The following is a 22,749-nucleotide window of genomic DNA, read 5'->3' as shown; positions in this document are numbered from 1 at the left end:
CATGGCTGAGTAATAATCCCTTGTGTGCACAATTAAAAAATTTTAATTGAAGGATAATTGCTTTACAGAATTTTGTGGTTTTCTGTCATACATCATTGATTTGTTGAAAGCCAGGTAGGTTGTGTCTGTATCTTGGCAGTTATAAATAATGATGGTATATGAACATAGGGATCCTTGTACTTTTTGAATTAATGTTTTTTTCGTTTTCGTTGGAATATATACCTGGGAATGGAATTGCTGGACCACATGGTACATATTGCTGTGATATATTCAAAGTGTTCTCTTTCTTTTTCTCTAGAAGTGTTATAGTATCTCAGTCTTACATCTTTTAACACCTTTCTCAGCTGATGCGTAAGACTAGCAGGGTAGATGATGGGCAGGCTCAGGGATTTTGGGACTAGTGCCTGCCCACTGGTGGGTAGGTCTGGAGACCTTGTGTACATCCTGTAAGAATGGATCTATCTCCCTTGGTCGATAGAAATCCCAGTCTTATAAGATGCATACAAAGTCTTATGCTCCAGACTCACCCACCAGTAGACGGACTACATTAAGAACCCCTGGAGTAGGAAGTGGCAACCCACTCCTTATTTTTGCCTGGAAAATTCCATAGACAGAGGAGCCTGGTGGGCTACAGTCCATGTGGGTCACAAAAAGTCAGACATGACTGAGCATGCACACACATACAACTTCTGGGACTCCTGGAAGTAAAGCCCCACTGGCCTTCAAAGTGAGAGGTTCTTGGGGTCATCTGCCTGGCCCAGGACACCCAGGTTGGGAAGTCTGATGTGTGGCTCAGATGCCTCACTCCTTTGGGAGAATCTCTGCAATTTTAATTATTCTCTCATTTGTGGGTCACCAACAGGCTTCACTTTCACTTTTCACTTTCCTGCATTGGAGAAGGAAATGGCAACCCACTCCAGTGTTCTTGCCTGGAGAATCCCAGGGACGGGGAAGCCTGGTGGGCTGCCATCTATGGGGTCGCATAGAGGTGGACACGACTGAAGCAACTTAGCAGCAGCAGCAACCCTTGGGTATGGGTCTGACTCTATTATGATTCTGCTTATTCCTACCTGTCTTGCTGTGGTTTCTTCTTCTATTGTGGAAGATTCTTTGTTTCTGGTTGAGTCCAGTCTTTTCTCCTGATGGTTGTTCTGTAAATACTGATAGCTGTAACTCTGATGTGCTCATAAGAGGAGAACAGCTCAAATTCCCATAAGCGAGGATTTTTGAAGCTATTTTTAAAGGAAGATGCCAGTAATAGCAGGAAGGCAACATCATTGTAAGGCCTAAAAACAGTGATGTGATTAGATCCTGCTTCCAAGTTGTAGCTGCAAAAGATGGACCACTTGAGAGAAGCTGTATTTACAGAGGGTGCCATCAAGCCCAGAATTGTGGTAGGGAAGAGGAGGAGGAGAAGTAAACGCCCAGATCTTGCTCTCTTTCTGTCCTTGGATCTCTTGCAGGTGCTCTCATTGGCTCACTTCAACAACAACAAAAAAAGACATTTAAGGTAATCCAGGTGATTGAGTCTTTAGCAGTCAGACTCATAGAGCAGTGAGAATGGGATTATGGGGGAAAAGAAAATCACCCGTGCTCCAAGCAGAGGAAGCAGTAAATGCGAAGGGAGTGTGCAGTGTGAAGGGCCAAACAGTGCTGAGGAACATTCTGGGATGCAGTCAATGAGGCTGAGAAGCTAGGCTGGGCCTACTGTGTAAGAGTATCACATAACAAGTTTAAGGGGGCTTCCCTGGTGGCTCAGATGGTAAAGAACCCACCTGCAATGCCAGAGACCTGTGTGCAATCCGTGGGTTGTGAAGATTCCCTGGAGGAGGGGATGGCAACCCACTCCACTATTCTTGCCTGGAGAATCCAATGGGCAGAGGAGTAGCAAAGAGTTGGACATGACTAAGCACAAGAAGTTAAGGACGCTGGAGGTGATCCTGCTGAAATAATTATTTTTGAGCATAGGAGTTAATATGATCAGATCAGTGTTTCAGAAAAAATAGCTATGGACCAGAGCTGCAAAAGAAATGGAAGTCAGGGAGTCACTCAGACAATTCAGAGCAGAGATGAAAAAGTGTCACTAAATTACTTGCACAGAAGGTAGAGAAAAAGACAAATATGAAGCTTTTGGGACATTTAATAATCAGACAACAAAAAGATAAGATGCTAGAAGTTTAGTTAATAATAAGTAATATTGTTGGTCATGGCAGCTGCTAGGTAGTGAATACCTACTATCTTACACCAGAATAGAGAGCTTCATCTTCAAAGCAACTCTGTGAGGCAGATGTGATTTTCACAGTTCTAATTATAAGAAATTAAAGTGTTTGGGTGAATGACAGTACGATGAATTGAGACAGAATGTTTGAAGTTGCCCATGGGGGGCATAATGAGTCCTAACCAGTAAGCTACTGGGAAATGAGATATGGAGCCAGGCACGCAGATCTGGGCTGGTACTGGGAACTTGCTGATATGAGCTGTAATCATAGAATGTATGAGGCTGACCAGGATCAACTCTGAACAAGAGGAACCACTACTCTATGTGAAGGAGTGTTTGGAAGAAATGTCAGAGATGTTTGAATGGCAAGAAGAATATCACCTGTAACCCTTTTGTTGTTGATAACAACTGGCCTACCCAACTGTGGTGTCGTCATCATTGTGATCTTTTAGCTGGCCTAGACTTGGAAAGGACATACACTTTACAACTTTGAGTAAGAGGTTCTGGTTCAAGGTGGTGATGTTGGCATATCCTGAACTTGCCTCCTTCCTTGGACACATCAATTATACAACTACATACAGAGCAGTTTCTTTTGAAGAAATACTTGCAAGCTAGCTGAATGACTTCTTTTGTTGTTGTTTGGTCACTCAGTGATGTCTTGACTCTTTTGCGACCCCATGGACTATAGCCCAGGGCTTCTGCATTGTAGGTGGATTCTTTATCACGGAGCCAACCAGGGCAGCCTAGATGACTCAGATATCTGACAAGAGAAAAACCAATGGAAGCAGTTAGGAGAGGCTGAGATATAATCCCTCAGATGAGGCACCCCAACTTTTAAGACCTGCACCCATGAAACAAGCCCCGAAAACATCTAACTCTCAAAAACCACAGGGCTTGCATCCATCAGACCCACAAGGCTTTATCAAACTGAGAAATGGCTCGTAAAGAATTCGTACACAAGGACTCACTCACCTATCCCCAAATTATTGTACTTATCATAAAGTGTTGGCCTGCAGTGCAGGCATCTAATTTAACACGAGTGTAGAGGCTTTCCAGGGCACCAGCTTTACCTTCTATCTTGCTCCAGCAAGTGGGCACCATCTTTGTGGTCTCCCTCTGCCACACTCGAAACACCAGTATCTTCTGGAAGGAAGCTTTCACATGCACCTGTTACCCTAGTTTTTACAGCTGCCGCCTAGGGAACACCTGGCTTTGCTTGGTAGAGGGGCTTGCATTCCTGAATTTCATGGGATTGTACAGAGCACATTAAAAGGATCATACACTATGATCGAGTGGGATTTATCCCAGGGATGCAAGGATTATTCAGTATCCACAAATCAATCAGTGTGATACACCACATTAACAAACTGAATAAAAACCGTATGATCATCTGCATAGATGCAGAAAGATTTTGACAAAAGTCTTTTAACACCCATTTATGATTAAAAAAAAAAAAACTTTACAGAAAGTGGGCATAGAGGGAGCTTACCTCAACATAATAATGCTGAAAGCATTCACTTCCCAGGTGGCTCAGTGGTAAAGAATTACTGGCACAAAGACAGAAATATAGATCAATGGAACAAAATAGAAAGCCCAGAGATAAATCCATGCACCTATGGACACCTTATCTTTGACAAAGGAGGCAAGAATACACAATGGAGAAAAGACAATCTCTTTAACAAGTGGTGCTGGGAAAATTGGTCAACCACTTGTAAAAGAATAAAACTAGAACACTTTCTAATACCATACACAAAAATAAGCTCAAAATGGATTAAAGGTCTAAATGTAAGACCAGAAACTATAAAACTCCTAGAGGAGAACATAGGCAAAACACTCTCCAACATAAATCACAGCAGGATCCTCTATGACTCACCTCCCAGAGTAATGGAAATAAAAGCAAAAAATAAACAAATGGAACCTAATTAAACTTAAAAGCTTTTGCACAACGAAGGAAACTATAAGCAAGGTGAAAGACAGCCTTCAGAATGGGAGAAAATAATAGCAAATGAAGCAACTGACAAAGAATCTCAAAAATATACAAGCAGCTCATGCAGCTCAATACCAGAAAAATTAGCGACCCAGTCAAAAAATGGGCCAAAGAACTAAACAGACATTTCTCCAAAGAAGCCATACAGATGGCTAACAAATACATGAAAAGATGCTCAACGTCACTTGTTATCAGAGAACTGCAAGTCAAAACCACAATGAGGTACCATCTCATGCCGGTCAGAATGGCTGCCATCAAAAAGTCTACAAACAATGAATGCTGGAGAGGGTGTGGAGAAAAGGGAACCCTCTTACACTGTTGGTGGGAATGCAAACTAGTACAGCCACTATGGAGAACAGTGTAGAGATTCCTTCAGTTCAGTTCAGTTGCTCAGTTGTGTCTGACTCTTTGCGACCCCATGAATCGCAGCACGCCAGGCCTCCCTGTCCATCACCATCTCCCGGAGTTCACTCAGACTTGCGTCCATCGAGTCAGTGATGCCATCCAGCCATCTCATCCTCGGTCGTCCCCTTCTCCTGCCCCCAATCCCTCCCAGCATCAAAGTCTTCTCCAATGAGTCAACTCTTCGCATGAGGTGGCCAAAGTACTGGAGTTTCAGATTAAGCATCATTCCTTCCAAAGAAATCCCTGGGTTGATCTCCTTTAGAATGGACTGGTTGGATCTCCTTGTAGTCCAAGGGACTCTCAAGAGTCTTCTCCAATATCACAGTTCAAAAGCATCAATTCTTCAGTGCTCAGCCTTCTTCACAGTCCAACTCTCACATCCACACATGACTACTGGAAAAACCATAGCCTTGACTAGACAGACCTTAGTCGGCAAAGTAATGTCTCTGCTTTTGAATATGCTATCTAGGTTGGTCATAAGTTTTCTTCCAAGGAGTAAGCGTCTTTTAATTTCATGGCTGCAATCACCATCTGCAGTGATTTTGGAGCCCCCCAAAATAAAGTCTGACACTGTTTCCCCATCTATTTCTCATGGAGTGATGGGACCGGATGCCATGATCTTCGTTTTCTGAATGTTGAGCTTTAAGCCAACTTTTCACTCTCCTCTTTTGGAAATAGAACTGCCATACAACCCAGCAATCCCACTGCTGGGCACACAGGCCAAGGAAACCAGAACTGAAAGAGACATGTGTACCCCAATGTTCATCGCAGCACGTTTATAATAGCCAGGACATGGAAGCAACCTAGATGTCCATCAGCAGACGAATGGATAAGAAAGCTGTGGTACTTATACATAATTGAATGTTCAGTTCAGTTGCTCAGTGGTGTCCAACTCTTTGAGACTCCATGAATTGCAGCACGCCAGGCCTCCCTGTCCATCACCAACTCCTGGAGTTCACTCAGATTCACGTCCATCGAGTCAGTGATGCCATCCAGCCATCTCATCCTCGGTCGTCCCCTTTTCCTCCTGTCTCCAATCCCTCCCAGCATCAAAGTCTTTTCCAATGAGTCAACTCTTCGCATGAGGTGGCCAAAGTACTGGAGTTTCAGCTTTAGCATCATTCCTTCTAAAGAAATCCCAGGGCTGGTCTCCTTCAGAATGGACTGGTTGGATCTCCTTGCAGTCCAAGGGACTCAGCTATTAAAAAGAACACATCTGTAAGAGGGTTCCCTAAACTGGAAATAGAACTGCCTTATGACCCAGCAATCCCACTGCTGGGCATACACACGGAGGAAACCAGAATGAAAGAGACACGTGTACCCCAATGTTCATCGCAGCACTGTTTATAATAGCCAGGACATGGAAACAACCTAGATGTCCATCAGCAGAGGAATGGATAAGAAAGCTGTGGTACATATACACAATCGAGTATTACTCAGCCATCAAAAAGAATACGGTTGAATCAGTTCTAATGAGGTGGATGAAACTGGAGCCGATTATACAGAGTGAAGTAAGCCAGAAAGAAAAACACCAATATAGTATAGTAACACATATATGTGGAATTTAGAAAGATGATAATGATAACCCTGTATGCGAGATAGCAAAAGAGACACAGATGTACAGAACAGACTTTTTGACTTCATGGGAGAGGGAGAGGGCGGGATGATTTGGGAGAATGGCATTGAAACATGTATAATATCATATAAGAAACGAATTGCCAGTCTAGGTTCAATGCAGGATACAGAATGCTTGGGGCTGGTGCACTGGGATAACCCAGAGGGATGGTATGGGGAGGGAGGTGGGAGCAGGGTTCAGGAGTGGGAACTTACGTACACCCATGGCAGATTCATGTTGATGTATGGCAAAACCAATACAGTATTATAAAGTAAAAAAAAATAAAATTAGAAAAGAAAAAGAATACATTTGAACCAGTTCTAATGAGGTGGATGAAACTGGAGCCTATTACACAGAGTGAAGTAAGTCAGAAAGAAAAACACCAATACAGTATATTAATGCATATATATGGAATTTAGGAAGATGGTAACAATGACCCTATATGTGAGACAGCAAAAGAGACACAGATATAAAGAACAGACTCTGGGAGAACGTGAGGGTGGGATGAATTGAAAGAATAGCATTGAAACATGTATATTACCATATGTGAAACAGATTGCCAGTCCACGTTCAATACATGTAACGGCACTCAGGGCTGATGCACTGGGACAACCTGAGGGATGGGAGGGGGTTCAGGATGGGGACACATGTACACCCATGGCTGACTCATGTCAATGTATGGCAAAAACCACTCCAGTATTGTAAAGTAATTAGCCTCCAATTAAAATTTAAAAAAAGAATCAGCCTGCCAATGCAAGAGACATAAGTTAGGTTTCTGGGACAAGAAGATCTCCTGGAGGAGGAAATGGCAACCACTCCAGCATTCTTGCCTGAGAACCCATGGACAGGGGGAGCCTGACAGGCTACAGTCCATGGGGTCACAGAGTAAGACAAAACTGAGCACGCACACACACAGGCACTACAGTCAAGAACGAGGCAAGTATGGCCACTCTCATACACTTTTCTTCAGCATAGTTTTGGAAGTCCTAGCCGTGGTAATCAAAGAAAAAAAAAAAAAAAAGGAATCCACATTGGAAACAAAGAAGGAAAACTGTCACTGTTTGAAGATAACATGGAATATACATGTAAAAATCCTATCAGAAAACTACTTATACTCAACAGTGAATTTGGTAATTGCAGGATACAAAATTATTACACAGAAAGCTGTTTCATTTCTATACACTATCTTATTGGCTGTGACAAATAAGATATTCTCTAGGAACATGACAACTGTTCTGGCTCATCACTGAAGGCAGAGCTTGCCTTGAGTGAAGTATACCTGCTTTGTTCTAGACAACATCACTGTTTTACTATGTGTCCTTTCAATGTGTACTATTTAACTTCTACCTGGGAATTAGTACTTTCTGAGCCATGAAATTAAAAGATGCTTGCTCCTTGGAAGGAAAGTTACGACCAACCTAGACAGCATATTGAAAAGCAGAGACATTACTTTGCCAACACAGGTCCATCTAGTCAAGGCTATGGTTTTTCCAGTGGTCATGTATGGATGTGAGAGTTGTACTATAAAGAAAGCTGAGCACAGAAGAATTGATGCTTTGGAACTGTGGTGTTGGATAAGACTCTTGAGAGTCCCTTGGACTGCAAGGAGATCCAACCAGTCCATCCTAAAGGAGATCAGTCCTGAGTGTTCATTGGAAGGACTGATGTTGAAACTCCAATACTTTGGCCACCTGATGCGAAGAGCTGACTCATTGGAAAAGACCCTGATGCTGGGAAAGATTGAGGGCAGGAGGAGAAGGGGATGACAGAGGATGTGATGGTTGGATGGCATCACCGACTCAATGGACATGGGTTTGGGTAGACTCCGGGAGTTGGTGATGGACAAGGAGGCCTGGCCTGCTGTGGTTCATGGGGTTGCAAAGAGTTGGACACGACTGAGCAACCAAACTGAACTGAGCTCCTAAAAGGAAAATTATATTTTCCCATTTGAAAATTATTTTTGCAAACTGTTCCAAAGTCCTTGAATTATAAGGGATAGATTTTTAAAATGTTAGTTTTATACAGCATTGTGGCTAGATCTTGCTCACAGTGTAAAAGTCTTTTGCGTTAGATAGGTCCTAAATTAGTTTTTCTTGATTGCCTGATGTAGATGTATTATATATTTTTATTTGAGGCACCATATTGAAAATATTTCGCATGTGGAATATGTTTCATTTAAGGAACTATAGAAATCACTAATCTAGCTTGATGCTTTTTATTATTTTGGAAACATTTATTTCATCCCTTGGTTACTGGCAGTTCTGTTATGGTTTAGAGACAACAATAAAGATCTTATTGTTATGCTCCATTGGAAAAAAATAATAGTTCAGATATTTGACCTCAGATAATTGTGAATCCCATTGGGGAAGTGCTGCATATTTTTGAAGATTATGTGTTTTCAAACTACAAGAAAGAATAGAACACAGTTTATCCTGGGAGCTTTTCTTTAGGATCTATAATATTTTTGTGGACTATTAATAAATACACTATATGGTTGTATTGTATATTATATCTCTTATTAACTCTAGTGCCATCACTAATGTTTTAATATATAACCGTATGTTCCTCGAGGGAGCAGTTTGTGTGTTTTACTGGCAAGTAGCACACAAAAAATTCTCCCTGCTGTTCTCCTCTACTATAAATTAATATCCACTGCCGGGGGACCTCTTATGATATAAAATTGTCATCCTGTGAGTGGTATGGATGAAATTACCATGGAGGAAAGCTTGAGCAGTTACCGGAGTATGAATAAGACAGCACCTATTCTGCTGTACACAGGACCCCTGGTGTCTTATATTAATTTATGATAAATAATTTACTTCACTAACTTAAAAGTTTACTACTTTGAATTATCTTTTTAGTCACAGTCTTTTCTTAATGTAAGTGCATCTTCTATACTGAAAAGGAGTACTCTAAAAGCAAGGCATCATCTTTGCCAGCTCCAGACTATTTCGCAGTTTCTACAACACAAGATTTTATCCAGTAAGAGTGCCTGGAGGATGGATCCTTTTAAGTGACACTGTTGTCTGCACTGCTTTTCATTTTGGCAGTAAAGGAGTTACAGGAAAAGATGGATCCATAATGACAGTCCTGTGTGTTGTAATGTGGTGGTTGCCTGGCAACTCTACCTGTAGAAATAAATATGGGACTTGTATCTGTATTAATTCCCTCTTGTTGTCAAGGTTTAGAGGTTTTTAATACATTAAGCTTAGAAAATACTTAAAAGCAAAAAGGCTTGATCATTTGATGGTCCTTTAGAATTGTATGAGATTGCTGGATGTTGACAAATAAGGGGTCTTGGGGAGTAAGTGGTACATAGTGCTGTGAATAAGTCTTGAATATATTTGAACATCTCTTAAATTGAGTCTGAGCCTTACCTTAGCATCTCACATAGCTTACATCTTCCAAGGACATATTTCTTCACTTAAAAACATTTATTGACCATCATTAAATGTGTTACTTCTGCACTAGAAATGGGCTAGGATATAAATACAAGACAGAGCCCTGGGCTTTTCATCTAGAGAGGTGACTTTATCATCTAGTGAAGAGCAAGTGTAGAGAGGAATGTTCTTACTTGGAACACTTGGGGAACACGCCCATCGGTACCAACTGTTCTTTTTATACTCTAACAGAGATCAAAGCCAGCTATGGATTATGCCCCAACACACTGCTTGTGGCTACAGCACGAGTTTCCCTCTTCCACCCTCTCAGTGAGTGTGCCAGAACATAGGTTATCACACTGGTCTGCTGGTACTTGTATCTTCATTCTTGTCTTCTATACCTCAGCTTTCACCTTCCCAGACTTTACTATTTTGTACTTCAGTATAACATATTTTCATCCCATCAGTGATACCCCCTCTGTTTAAATAAGGATCTCAGAAAAGCTATAAGGGAAAGTTGGCTAAAAAGATGACATATTTTACTGATGCAAAAACTCTTAAGGATTTCAAATTCTAGAAATAGACAAGGTCTCAGGATTTATACATTAAACTGTATTTTCATGCATAGACTGAGAACCTCTATTGCTAATGATAAGAAAGATCACCTTTTATCATTCCAAGCTCTTCCAAATGGTGACACTTTGCCATTTATCTTAAATAAAGTCATTATTTTAATTAGCTAAAGAAGTTAAAAAGTAGTCACTGCTTTTATCTTGTTATAATCATATAAATGTTAAGCCTTCTCAGTGGTCACCAAAACACTCATGACTTCGATCAGTTGATTTTATTCTAACTCAGTACCTCTGGTCACATGAACAAAGGGATGAGGCATGAAATTATCCGTCTCCCCTAACTCTGTCATCTGCTAAGACAGCACAACAATGTCTGCCACAGCTCATCAAGAAACCCCACATTTATTAGCATTCAGCTGGGAAAACCAAAGCAATTTATTGTGGGATAAAGATTCATTACAGGAATGAGATCTTATGCAGTTTCAGAGAAGCCTGGGAAATATCTAAGGATCCAGAAGAGAGAAATGAAAGGTTAGAGCTGACTAGCACCCTGCTCTCCTGAAGCACTAAGGCTGATAGGTAAGGGTAAGTCAGAGCTTTCAGGGGAATTTGAGAAGCAGGTTGTTGCCATTTTAGAGCAGCAAAGGGGAGCTGGGGAAGAGAGTATGAAAAGCTATCAACTGTGATGGCAACTACTTCTGGAGGTGTTCAGACAAATGGCTGGTGATGAGCATGGCACCTCTGCTGACCAGCAGTGCTACCAAGCAAGAGCTGGACAGGCACTCATGGTGTCTCCTTCCTCTTTTTATCACTATGCTCTTCTCTGAACCTATAGTGGGAAAAGAGGGGAAGAGAAAGTATGACTGGCTATAGCTATAACTTTATACCTAACTATAGCCCTGCCATAAAATGACTGGTTAGTGATTAGCCTTGAAAGTGGGTCTTCAGGACATGCTTGTCCATTCCTTCTCATCTCCTGGCTGTAGCACAAACCCTTTAGCACAGATGGCTCACCAGTTAGGCTTTTCATGCCCATTTTATAACTCTGTATTACTCACACGTTCCTCTGCACTAATCATGAGGAACTCAGCGATAGATAGAACTTGCTCATTATTTAGGCTTGTAATAGAGTAGCTCAGGTGGCTCAGAGTGCACCTGCAATGCTGGAGACCCGGGTTCAATCCCTGGGTCGGACGATCTTCTGGAGAAGGAAATGGCAACCGATTTCAGTATTCTTGCCTGGAGAATTCCACGGACAGAGGAGCTGGGCAGACTGCAGTCCATGGGTTGCAAAGAGTCAGACACGACTGAGTGACTTTCACTCACTTCACAGAGGAGCAATCCAGTAGGAGAAAGATGACAAAGTCATGGAAGGTTAAATATTATTAGTAACAGAAAATAAAAATGAGATAAACACATGCCATATCTACAGGAGGAAAATCCACTGTGGGCCAGCACTCTGAAGAAGAGTTCTTGGAGGAGGTGGCAAATGAGAAAGGCATGTAGATCATGAGAGACAGGATAAGCTGAGCACCTATGATCATTGCCAGTCAGCCTTGGGAACAAAGAGAGCATGCATGACCTCAGAAGTTACCATTGGCAGAGATTAAACTAGTCAACTTATTTAATCCTGCACAGGAAGGAAAAATTTTAAGGACTAAAGTCAAAGTAACTCTGGAAAGAAAAGGAGGACAAAGATTATACCACGAGAAAATAAAAGAGAAAGAGTAGATATCTGTTTGATTCTTTTTTTATGAAAAAATCAATAAAGATGACAACATATATGCTTGGAAATGTCTGTTATGGTAGGGACCGTGTTTTTTTCTGTGTTTGAGACATTTTTGTCTTTGAAGGATTAATGTGTCAAGTGTGGGTTTCCTTTCAGAATGAAACTGAATACAGTAAGTCCCTTACATACAAATAAGTTCTGTCCTGAGAGTGCATTCATATCTCTGGTTTCTTTGCAAGCCCAACAAAATTAGCCTTGGTACCCAACTTTGACAGATAGTGCCAAATACACGAACTAACTTATATGATTGGACATGTGAACACATGTTCGCATCTTTGAAAGTTTGTAACTTGAAGATTCACATGTAGGGGACTTACTGTGTTGGATCAGCACACAATTTTTTGGATTATAATTACAATTTTTAAAAGGTACATTGGAAGGACTGATGCTGAAGCTGAAACTCCAGTAGTTTGGCCACCTGATGTGAAGAACTGACTCACTGGAAAAGACCCTGATGCTGGGAGGGATTGGGGGCAGGAGGAGAAGGGGACAACAGAGGATAAGATGGTTGGATGGCATCACCAACTCGATGGACATGAGTTTCAGCAAGCTCCAGGAGTTGGTTTTGGACAGGGAAGCCTGGTGTGCTGCAGTCCATGGGGTCCCAAAGAGTCAGACATGACTGAGTGACTGAACTGACTGACTGACTGTACCTTAATTGTCAATTCAGGAAAACTCCAGAAACAACCTTGCAGAATAAAGTAGGTCAAGGGTTATAAGTGAGATTGAAAGCCATGAAGTGGATCTTCTTTGAGGAAAATGTTTTCCACAGAAGACATAGAGATGGCCAGCTGGTACATGAGAAGACGTTCAAAATCACTAATCATCAGGAAAATGCACTTCAGAACCACAAGAGAAACTGCCTTATGCCTACTAGAATGGTTATCCTCAAGAAGACACTTAAAACAAGTGTTGGTAAGGGTGGATTGTTGGTAGGACTGTAAATTAGCGCAACTACTATGAAAACCTGTATGAAGGTTCTTCAGAAAATTAGAATTATCATATGAGCCAACAATTCCATTTCTAGTATTTATTTGAAGAAAACAAAGCCACTAACTCAAAAAGATATATGTACCCCCAATTTCAATGCAGCAGCCAAATAAGGAAGCAATCTGTCTTGTCAGTGCATGAATTGATTAAAAAAAATATGATACACACACAGTAGAATACTACTCAGCCATAAAAAAGAATGAAATCTTGCCATTTGTGACAACATGGATGAACCTTAAAGATATATTGCTAAGTGAAATAAGTCAGATAAAGACAAATATCATAGAATCTTACTTATATGACTCCAGAAAAACAAACCCAAACTGAGCTCATAGATAGAGAAGAGACTGGTGGTTGCCAGACGTGGGGGGTTGGAATTGACAAAATGGATGAAGGGAGTCCAAAGCTACAGACTTTGTAAGAGGTCATACACATGTAATGTACAGCATGATGACTGTAGTTAATAGTTTTATTGTGTACCTGAAAGATGCTAAGAGTAAATCGTAAAAGTTCTCATCACATACACACAACTTTGTAACTGTGTGGGATTATGGATATTAACTATAATTACAGAGGTGATCATTTCATAATATATGCAAATTCTGAATTATTATGTTGTATATCTGAAACTAATATACTAATATATTGCCAGTTGCTGCTGCCAAGTTGCTTCGGTCGTGTCTGACTCTATGCGACCCCACAGACGGCAGCCCACCAGATTCCTCTGTCCTTGGGATTCTCCAGGCAAGAATACTGGAGCAGGTTGCCATTTCCTTCTCCAAGGCATGCATGCATGCCAAGTCGCTTCAGTTGTGTCCGACTCTATGCGACCCTATGGACAGCAGCCCACCAGGCTCCTCTGTCCATGGGCTTCTCTAGGCAAGAATACTGGAGTGGTTTGCCATTTCCTTTTCCCGTATTGTCAGTTATATTTCCTTATAAAATAGACTCGTCTGATAGAATAACACATAAGTGAGGTCATGTTGATGAAAGCACTATGTAAACTGTAAAGCACCAAACAAATACTAATAATTGAGTGATAACACAAAATACTGCATGGTGGTATCACAGATAAAAACTAAATTGATAACTGCATATGGGAAGCTTCAACAAGTATTTATTAGTAAGAATTAGATGGTCACAGCAGAACTGCTAAACCAAACTAACAATGTTGTAGAATGTAGTTTCACAAAATGCAAAAATTTACTCCAAAAAATGGTTGCCTGAATTGTTACCCAGTATCAGATTAGCCAATCAAGTGTCTATTTTCTTTTTATCCTGCACTTCATTTCTTCAGCTCTGAAGCATGACCTCTGACTTTCTGAAGAGCTGTGTAGAAATTTCTAAGATCAATAAGGGAAAAACATCACCAGAAATGGCAAGTGGGTAGTACAGTATAGTCAAAGGTTGACAAAAATACAGCCCCCAGTCAGTTCATTGCTCTGTAACAAAGGGCTCCATTACTAACAGAACTAACCTACTCTAAAGGATATATTCTGGCAGAAATACTTCAAAAAATTTTTGATGTGTGATGGTGATATGAAAATGAAGGGGTTATAAAATGGAGCCCCTAAATAAATATGTGCTGCTATCTGTCAGTAGTGGTCAGCTGAGAGAATTGTATTATTGGGGATAGTAAATCTCTAAGCATTGCCTTGACCACAGAGGCCAGAGGTGTTTGTGTTTGTTTCAAGACACTGAATCTAGAGCTGAGGGCTGGTATTTTGCTGGTGACTGCTGAAGAGGAGGGATTTGGCTTCTGGCTGCACAGAAAGCCAAGCTGACAACAAAGCTTTCCTTTCAAGCTACCCAAACGAACACATTCCTAATCTGAAATTCAAATACTTGACAACAGAGAGCCTGTGAGCCGGGCTTTGAACAGGAAATTGCTTCATGGTTTTAGCATAATGAATTAGGCAGTTAGACGAAATCCATTTAGTAGGAAAAGAATGCTTTCACATGCTTTTTGAAAGAAACGAGAGAGGGGTGATCTTCTTAATTTCCCAAATTTCTCAGGGCTTAAGAGACACAAATGCTCCATGTAAATTGTATCTGTTCTGTTCTATGGTTGGTATGTAAAAAGCCATCTTAGCCCCAGTATTCAGAAATCATCTTTGTTAGAAAACGCTCTGTTTTTGAATGTTAGGGAAACTGAAGGTGATGAATAAAGGTCAGGCAGGTCTCATCCTTACTGTGTCCTGCACGTCCCATGATAATGGGGATCGCATTTTAATTCTGAAACCCTGTCTTAGTCACTGGCAGTGTTTTCCTGTGGACACAGCACTGCAGTCTTTAGGGAAGTGGGGAGAGATGTGGACACAGAGAACAAGCTTGCACAGAGAGGTGCATAAAGACAAACACGCTCCATGGGGGCAGAATCTCGCATTCCTCGTCATTTTTATCCAGAAATGCACCTCCAGCCTACAGTCCTAACACAGAAGCAGGCTGGTCCACAGCTGGGTTTGTGACAACAGAGGCAGCTCTGAGACTTTTAGCATAGCCGAGGGAGGGACCCCCATGAGGAGAAGGGGAATAATGTTTGCTTGTGTTGGGTCCATTTAACAAGGCTGACCTGAAGAGAGCCTGATGAGAGACTTCCTTTGGGGAGGAGAGGACTAGAGAAAAAGGAAAAGAAAAAACACAAAACAGTCCTCATCTCTCCCCCTAAAAAGAAAAGGCAAGAGTAACAGCATAAACAAGGAGACAGACCCTGGGAGAGGAGTGGGTTAAGTCTTGTCCTGGGTAAGTCTGCCAGAGATGGGCTGATTTGTAACCAAGCCCCAGCAGCACTGAACACAGACATGGTTATGCCTAAGACAGCCAAGAGAAAACTGTTCTGCGTAACCAGGCTTCCATCAGAGCAGACAAATACACAACAAGGTCTGCCATCTTTGCGTTCACAACTTGCTAGGTAGTGTACCCAAATTATCTCCTGCTCCCAAGCACTATGGAAACAGGATGTAAGTAAATATGGTTTCTTTTTAGTCATTGTTTGCAATTTCCTATCAGAGGCAACAGTCAAGTTCTTGCAGTTGGCATAGTGATGAAGATACTATGACAGATTACATTACAAAGCGATGTTTTAAAAACCTTCATGTGTGCCAAGCGTCTAATTCATGTCTGCAGTTTAAAAGGACCGTGTCCCAGCCTCCTCATTGCTATGCAATTGTCCTTCTTGGTAGAGGATGGGAGACCTTGGCATATATACAGATCAGCTACATGATCACCTACTTGAAAGGACACAAGATGAATTAAGCTGAGAAATACTGACTTTAAATGTATGAGAAGGGTTCCGATCTAGAATAGTAATGATCACCCAGAAGCACAAAATGAATATTTACTAGACATTATGAGTTGTACCAAGACACCAACTAGAACTAGTCCAATTCATTTCCGATAATACTTCAACCCCAGGAGTGAGACATGGGCAGAGAGGAGAGCGGGAGAGTCGAGGACCTTGCATCTCTCTGGGGAAAGCAGGACAGAATCCCATGTTTGAGCCTGCGGCCAGACAACGAGCTTTCCTTCAGAGTCATATTCTGGAGTCTTGCGAGAGGAAGTGCCAGCAGAGGGGCTGTGTGGGCAAAGGAGCATGCACAGCAGCGGGCCCTCTCTCTAGTCTGTGGAAGCAAAAGCCCTTTATTTGAGGCAGAGTCTTTAATCCTATGATAAGAGAACAAATGTAAAGTCTCAGCAAGCCTGGGAGAGCTAAAGAGAATGAAATTTGTGTTGAAGGAGAAAGGGCTAATAGTGGTGTTCTGTTGCAGGGTGGAGAGAAAGCTTCAAGAAGGGCTTGTTAAATTTAGGTCCTTAGAGATTCTGAAGATATCTTCGTGGGCCTCCAAAGTTAAGGCCAAGCACACAAGGCTGCCAGGAGCCAGAAGCACTGAGAGAAGGAACTACATAGATGGGGATGGTGACAAGCCTCAGTTATGGTAAGGGTTCCTTACATTTTTTCACCCAAGTCCTTGTTAGGTAGAGGAGACCGAAGGGGTATGTTTCCTTCTGGGGAAGTAGGAGGGATTTAGCCTGAACAAGATTACACAAATTCAGTATTTCTTTCAGATGTGGTAGCTTAATCTTAAAAATTCTTCAGTATTTTCAATTCCAGTGTATATTCATTTTTGCTTTGATACAGAAAATAAGAACAAACTAATTTGAGCATTGGGAAGAGTGTGGGTGCAAAGTCACCTCATTCATGTCTGTCCCTTTATGACCCTATGGACTGTAGCCCACCAGGCTCTTCTGTCCAAGGGATTCTCCAGACAAGGTACGGGAATGGTTTGCCATTGCCTCCTCCAGGGGACCTTCCTGACCCAGGGATCGAACCTGCATCTCTTACGCCTCCTGCATTGGCAGGCGGGTTCTTTACTACTAGTGCCACCAGAGGGGCTACGCTTATTGTGTGGTGATGCCTGGCTCTCTGCCCATGGGCTGGATCCACGTGAGAAGCATGGACCTGGGACCAGCACTTGATGTAATCGTTGCAAAGTGAGTTGCTAAAAGCCTGGTTCTGACTCTTGTTTTCCTATTTGGTCCTAACTTGGACTCACTCAAAACAGGCAAAGTAATGTAAGGAGAGTGTGCTTTTCTCCTAGCTCTTCCAATACTGCCTCTAAGGTATTACCTGAAAGGAAAACTAAATAAGATGACTTCAATTTTGTCCCTGCCCTGACTATGAGAGTTTTAGCATCTTTGGTATGACTTCTCCCCAATCTAGTATGTAAAGTATCAGTTCAGTTAGTCAGTTCAGTCGCTCAGTCGTGTCCGACTCTTTGCGACCCCATGAATCGCAGTACGCCAGGCTCCCTGTCCATCACCAACTCCTGGAGTTCACTCAGACTCACGTCCATCAAATCAGTGATGCCATCCAGCCATCTCATCCTCTGTCGTCCCCTTCTCCTGCCCCCAATCCCTCCCAGCATCAGAGTCTTTTCCAATGAGTCAACTCTTCATATGAGGTGGCCAAAGTATTGGAGTTTCAGCTTTAGCATCAGTCCTTCCAATGAACACCCAGGACTGATCTCCTTTAGAATGGACTGGCTGGATCTCCTTGCAGTCCAAGGGACTCTCAAGAGTCTTCTCCAAAGTATAGTGAGAATTAAATTGCTAACAAGAAATACAAATTGGTTATATATGCATCCCATCCACAAAGGTTATCATTCTCTTCTCACCCCTCTGGAAACAAACACAGATTTTAACTAAGTGTTGGCATAGGCACAGGGCAAGCCTTGCAAGTAAAATATTGAGGAAAACCTTCCTGGGTTCTGCCTTGTGGCCTTTTAGCATGGGGAGTCTCAGGCGTGGGTGACAGAACCCCATCTTGGTAGGCTAATGGAGCTTTCCCAACGTTGCAATGAATCATTCCCCTTTCCAAGTGAAAACAAAACATAACACATCAGGAGAAATGTTAGCCATGTGTTTGTATCATTTCATTAGTGTTCATTTAAGTTTTTAGTGAAACATCTAATATTTAATGCTCACACTTGGGCATTATTAGAGATCACTTCCTTTCCTGAATTATTTTGTTCCCTGATAGAAAAGGCAGAGTCACACTGTTATTCTCAGCCATGACCGGAGTCAGCCATGTAGGCAGGGTAGGACAGTCGCCAGAAAGGTCACTCATTTGTGTGCTGTCTTCATGCATCATCTGTACATACTTATTTTTCATTGTATAACCATATTTTTTGTTTGTTTGGGCTTATTTCAAGCAAAGTGAAAGTCACAAGTTGTGTCTGACTCTTTGTGACCCCATGGGCTATACAGTCCATGGAATTCTCCAGGCCAGAATACTGGAGTGGGTAGTCTTTCCCTTCTCAAGGGGATCTTTCCAACCCAGGGAATCAAATCCAGGTCTCCCGCATTGCAGGTGGATTCCTTACCAACTAAGTTATCAGGAAAGCCCAATTTGAAACAAAAATACTTATCAAATTATAGTTTTGATATGCTGATGTGTTTCTCAGTATATTAAAGAAGTGCACATCTCAGACTGTAAGACAGAAAAAATTGTCCATCTGCCAACTAAACCATCCTGTGAATCCCCAGTAATACACATAGAACCAGTAACACCAGATTACATCACGTCCTATAGTGCCAATACTGGCTTAAACACAGAGGCAGGAGGTAGGTGGGATAGCTTATATTCTGGTAGCAACTCCCAGAAATGAAGGTAGGCATTGAGCTCCAAGGAGGAGGATTTGGGGCCACAGGCCAGGAAGAAGGGAACTGGAGTCTCTCCTGGAATTTTTAAGGGAGGCTGAGAGCTAAAGGGAATACACAGGCGAAATCATAGGTACACAGAGCTGGGATTCTAGCACTGTGAACCAGGGACTTCCCTGGTGGGCCATGCTCTCAATGCAGGGTTCTTCATGGGCTTGATCCCTGGGCAGGGAACTAGATCCCACATGCCACAACTAAGTCCCGACATGGCCAAATAAATATTAAAGCACCGTGGTTCAACCTTTCTCCTGTTCAGCCTGGTTGGTGACTGCTGCAGTAATGGAGCCCAATAATGAACTTTTGGAGGATGAAGCAGAATGTGCCTACTGAAGGGTAGCGGGATGTGCCACTCTGACGCAAGGATTTAAACTGAAGGCAATTGAGAAGAAGCAGTTGTAAGAAAAGCTCTCTGCCCTCTCAATAGTTGCCTGTAAAAGCATGACAAAAATTTGTAAAGGAGTCCTCCTTCTCTCTCAGTTAAGTACAGAAGCTAGTCACAAGAGACAACTCTAAACAGCACCAGAGGAATTCATCAAGACAAACCTTGTTAAAACCAGTGCTCATTTTCTGCTGGTCCTCACCCTCCCCACATTATTTGCCTTCCACAAGTCACTAACCCTAGAAGCTCAAAGTCCCTTTCCTTTGTATTGTCACTTGTCTGAACATTTATTTTAATTCTTGTTATTGTTAACATGCTATGTAAGCCCAAGTTCTAACCACCCTTTTGAGTTACTGGGTACCTGTGTGAGTAAGTGTGATGTACGTACTAATAAACTACCATTTGTCTTTCTCTTGTTACTCTGATTTACACGGTCACGGCCAGAGAGCCTAAGAGGAGTGGAGGAAAAGATTTTCTTCCCTCCCATATACTACCTGTCTGATAGTTTCCTCTGCATTGAGAGTAACTGGAGGTTATATTCTTTTAGCCCCTACTTTTGCAACAGAATGAGATATATTAATTTTTAAAATAGATGTCTCTTTTTTTCTTTTTGGGCAACTGAGTATTAAGGGCTGGGTAAATGATCCCTGTGTCTGGGCTTACGGTCCATGAGCACAACAAGAGAGATGGGTATTTTCCTGGGAGAATGTGTAGATCCTGCAGAAAGTTTCCAGCTGAAGTCTAGTGTTAGCTTGCAAGGTCCTAAGTGGCTGGCTGCTGCCATGGTGCCAAGCAGGCAAGGGAGCACATGAATATCACATTCAGAGTGACCCTGGCGGGCCCTGGGAAGTGAACTGCTCATTTTGCCTAGGACCATTCCTGTTTTGAGGCACATTCCTCTTGTGTATGAGTATTGTTGGGAAAACTAAAGAAAAGATAGAGCAAGGACTGTGACTTGCTGTTGTTGTTAGTTTCTCATCAAATCATGAAATAGATCAAAGTTTAAAAGGCTGTTTGGCGGGAGCGTTACTGAAGGGCACTGTTTTACTTGGGCTAATAGCTTACTATGTACGGGCTAACTCTCTTGAGTTCGTGATCTACAGAAATTCACTTAATCCTCACCATGAGTTATCTTCAGTATACGTTATCCCCAGTTTAAAGATAAACGAAGCCCAGAGTGACTAACTGACCCAAGGTCATATAGGTATTTGAGGCAGAGCCTTTGAGAATGAAAGAAGTCTGGCTTCAGAATCTGTACTCCTATGTCCTATGCCGTTCTGCTTTGCTTATTAAATATAAGATGGATGGATGGGAGAGACGGTGGACAGCAGTTACAGGACTTACTGAGACTGATGCATCTGGCCTTATGTGCAACCAGGACCTTAGTGGGTCTGATTACTTATGCTAGAAAGATTATGGGTTTTCTTTCCCCCACATTCAGAAATGAAATAAATGATCCACAGACATAGAAAACAAATGGTTACCAAAGGGGGAAGAATTTGATATTAACATATACACACTACTACATATAAAATGGGCTTCCCAGATGGCTCAGTGGTAAAGAATCTGCCTGCCAATGCAGGAGACATTAGCGATGTGGGTTCCATCCTTGGGTCAGGAAGATCCCCTGAGGAAGGAAATGGCAACCTGAACTCTAGTATTCTTGCCTGGGAAGTCCCATGGATAGAGGAGCTTGAAGGGCTGCAGTCCATGGGGTTGCAAAGAGTTGGACAAACTGAGTACATATAAAATAGATAACCCACAAGGATGTACTATATAGCTCAGGAACTACATTCAAGATTTTATAATAAGCTATAAGGGAAACGAATGTGAAAAAGGATACACACACATACGTATCTATCAATCACTATTCTGTATACCTGAAACTTACACAACATGGTAAATCAACTATATGTCAATAAAAATTTAAAAAAAGAGAAAAAGTGAAATGAATTTGAACTCAGGATTGCCTTTGGAGTGCTTAGGGAAAATGTTGCCAGATTCCTTTTAACAATAAAAACTGTGGAGAAGCACTATATGTTTCCTAATGTTAACATCATCTTTAAGGCATTAGTGCTCTTTTTTTTTTTTTTTTTTCAACTTTAGAAGAGCAAGCAGGATATAAGTAATCTGATTCTTCTTCTGTTTTTCCTTGTTATAGCTCCTGGTAGAAGTCCATTCACAATGGTCAAGCTCCTTGAAATAGCATATGGTGCACATAAACTTTATTGTGAGTAGGCTGGACTTGTTTTGAATTTTAGAAACAGTTACCACAACTGGGTTTTCAAATTAAAGCTCTGAGCCAGTATATGGATATTAAACATGTATACTATCATGTGAATTGAATCGCCAGTCTATGTCTGACGCAGGATGCAGCATGCTTGGGGCTGGTGCATGGGGATGACCCAGAAAGATGTTATGGGGAGGGAGGTGGGAGGGGGGTTCATGTTTGGGAATGCACGTAAGAATTAAAGATTTTAAAATTTAAAAAATAAAAAACTAAAAAAAAAATTAAAATTAAAAAAAATAAAAAAAAATAAAATAAAATATTAAAAAGCATAATATGGCCTGATCATTCTTTTAGTGACATTCAGGAGCCATTATTGAAACATATCCCAATGGGTAGTACCCAGTGGTTAAGCTCTGGAATCAGACACCCTATATTGGAAAACCATTAGCAGGCTGTGTGATCTGAAGCAAACTACTGAACCTCTCTGTGCCTTTGTTTCTTCTAGTATAAAATGGGCTGATATATGTTCCCAAGATCATGAGATGGTCTGTGTAATGAGCTCTTAGGACAGTGCCTGTTATACTGTAAGTACTCACTAAATGTTAGGTAGAGTGAATAAAGGACATTGTGTAATTTTCAATTATGTTATACTAAGATTTCACTCAATAAAAATATTTATATTAGAAAAAGGTCTAGCCTCAGGTCTCTGACAGAATGCAAGCTCACCAGGTGTTAAATCTGTATATTAATTATCCATTGATAGCCACCTGGTGTATGCTTTTTCTGACACACTATCTTCAAAATAATCCCCCCTTAGGCCTTCCAGACTGAATAAAACAGGAAAATAATCTGCGGTTGTCTTCTCTACAGTAAGTACAACTGCAGTTTGAAAACAGCCTTTCCATAATGGTACATTATTTTTTTTCTTAGCAGTGTCACTCCTGCCGTCATCTAATACCTTTGAA

At 41.6% G+C, this 22,749-nt stretch overlaps 1 long non-coding RNA gene across 3 annotated transcripts in view; it reads left to right on the top strand.

The window, feature by feature from the left end:
• LOC105611873 (uncharacterized) overlaps nucleotides 1-22,113 on the top strand; it is a 147,160-nt gene extending 125,047 nt beyond the window's left edge. For 2 of the 3 annotated variants that reach the window (XR_003589400.3, XR_009600674.1), the window contains exons 4-6: nucleotides 16,724-16,891; nucleotides 17,259-17,447; nucleotides 21,716-22,113. This is a non-coding gene — a long non-coding RNA (uncharacterized LOC105611873). The remainder of the gene's footprint in view (nucleotides 1-16,723; nucleotides 16,892-17,258; nucleotides 17,448-21,715) is intronic. The other variant, XR_003589399.3, reaches the window with a different exon arrangement.
• Nucleotides 22,114-22,749: the final 636 nt, after the last annotated feature.

The sequence above is a fragment of the Ovis aries genome, chromosome 5 (assembly GCF_016772045.2).
Source record: "Ovis aries strain OAR_USU_Benz2616 breed Rambouillet chromosome 5, ARS-UI_Ramb_v3.0, whole genome shotgun sequence".
NCBI lineage: Eukaryota > Metazoa > Chordata > Mammalia > Artiodactyla > Bovidae > Ovis > Ovis aries.
This window is presented reverse-complemented; position numbering and strand designations above follow the sequence as displayed.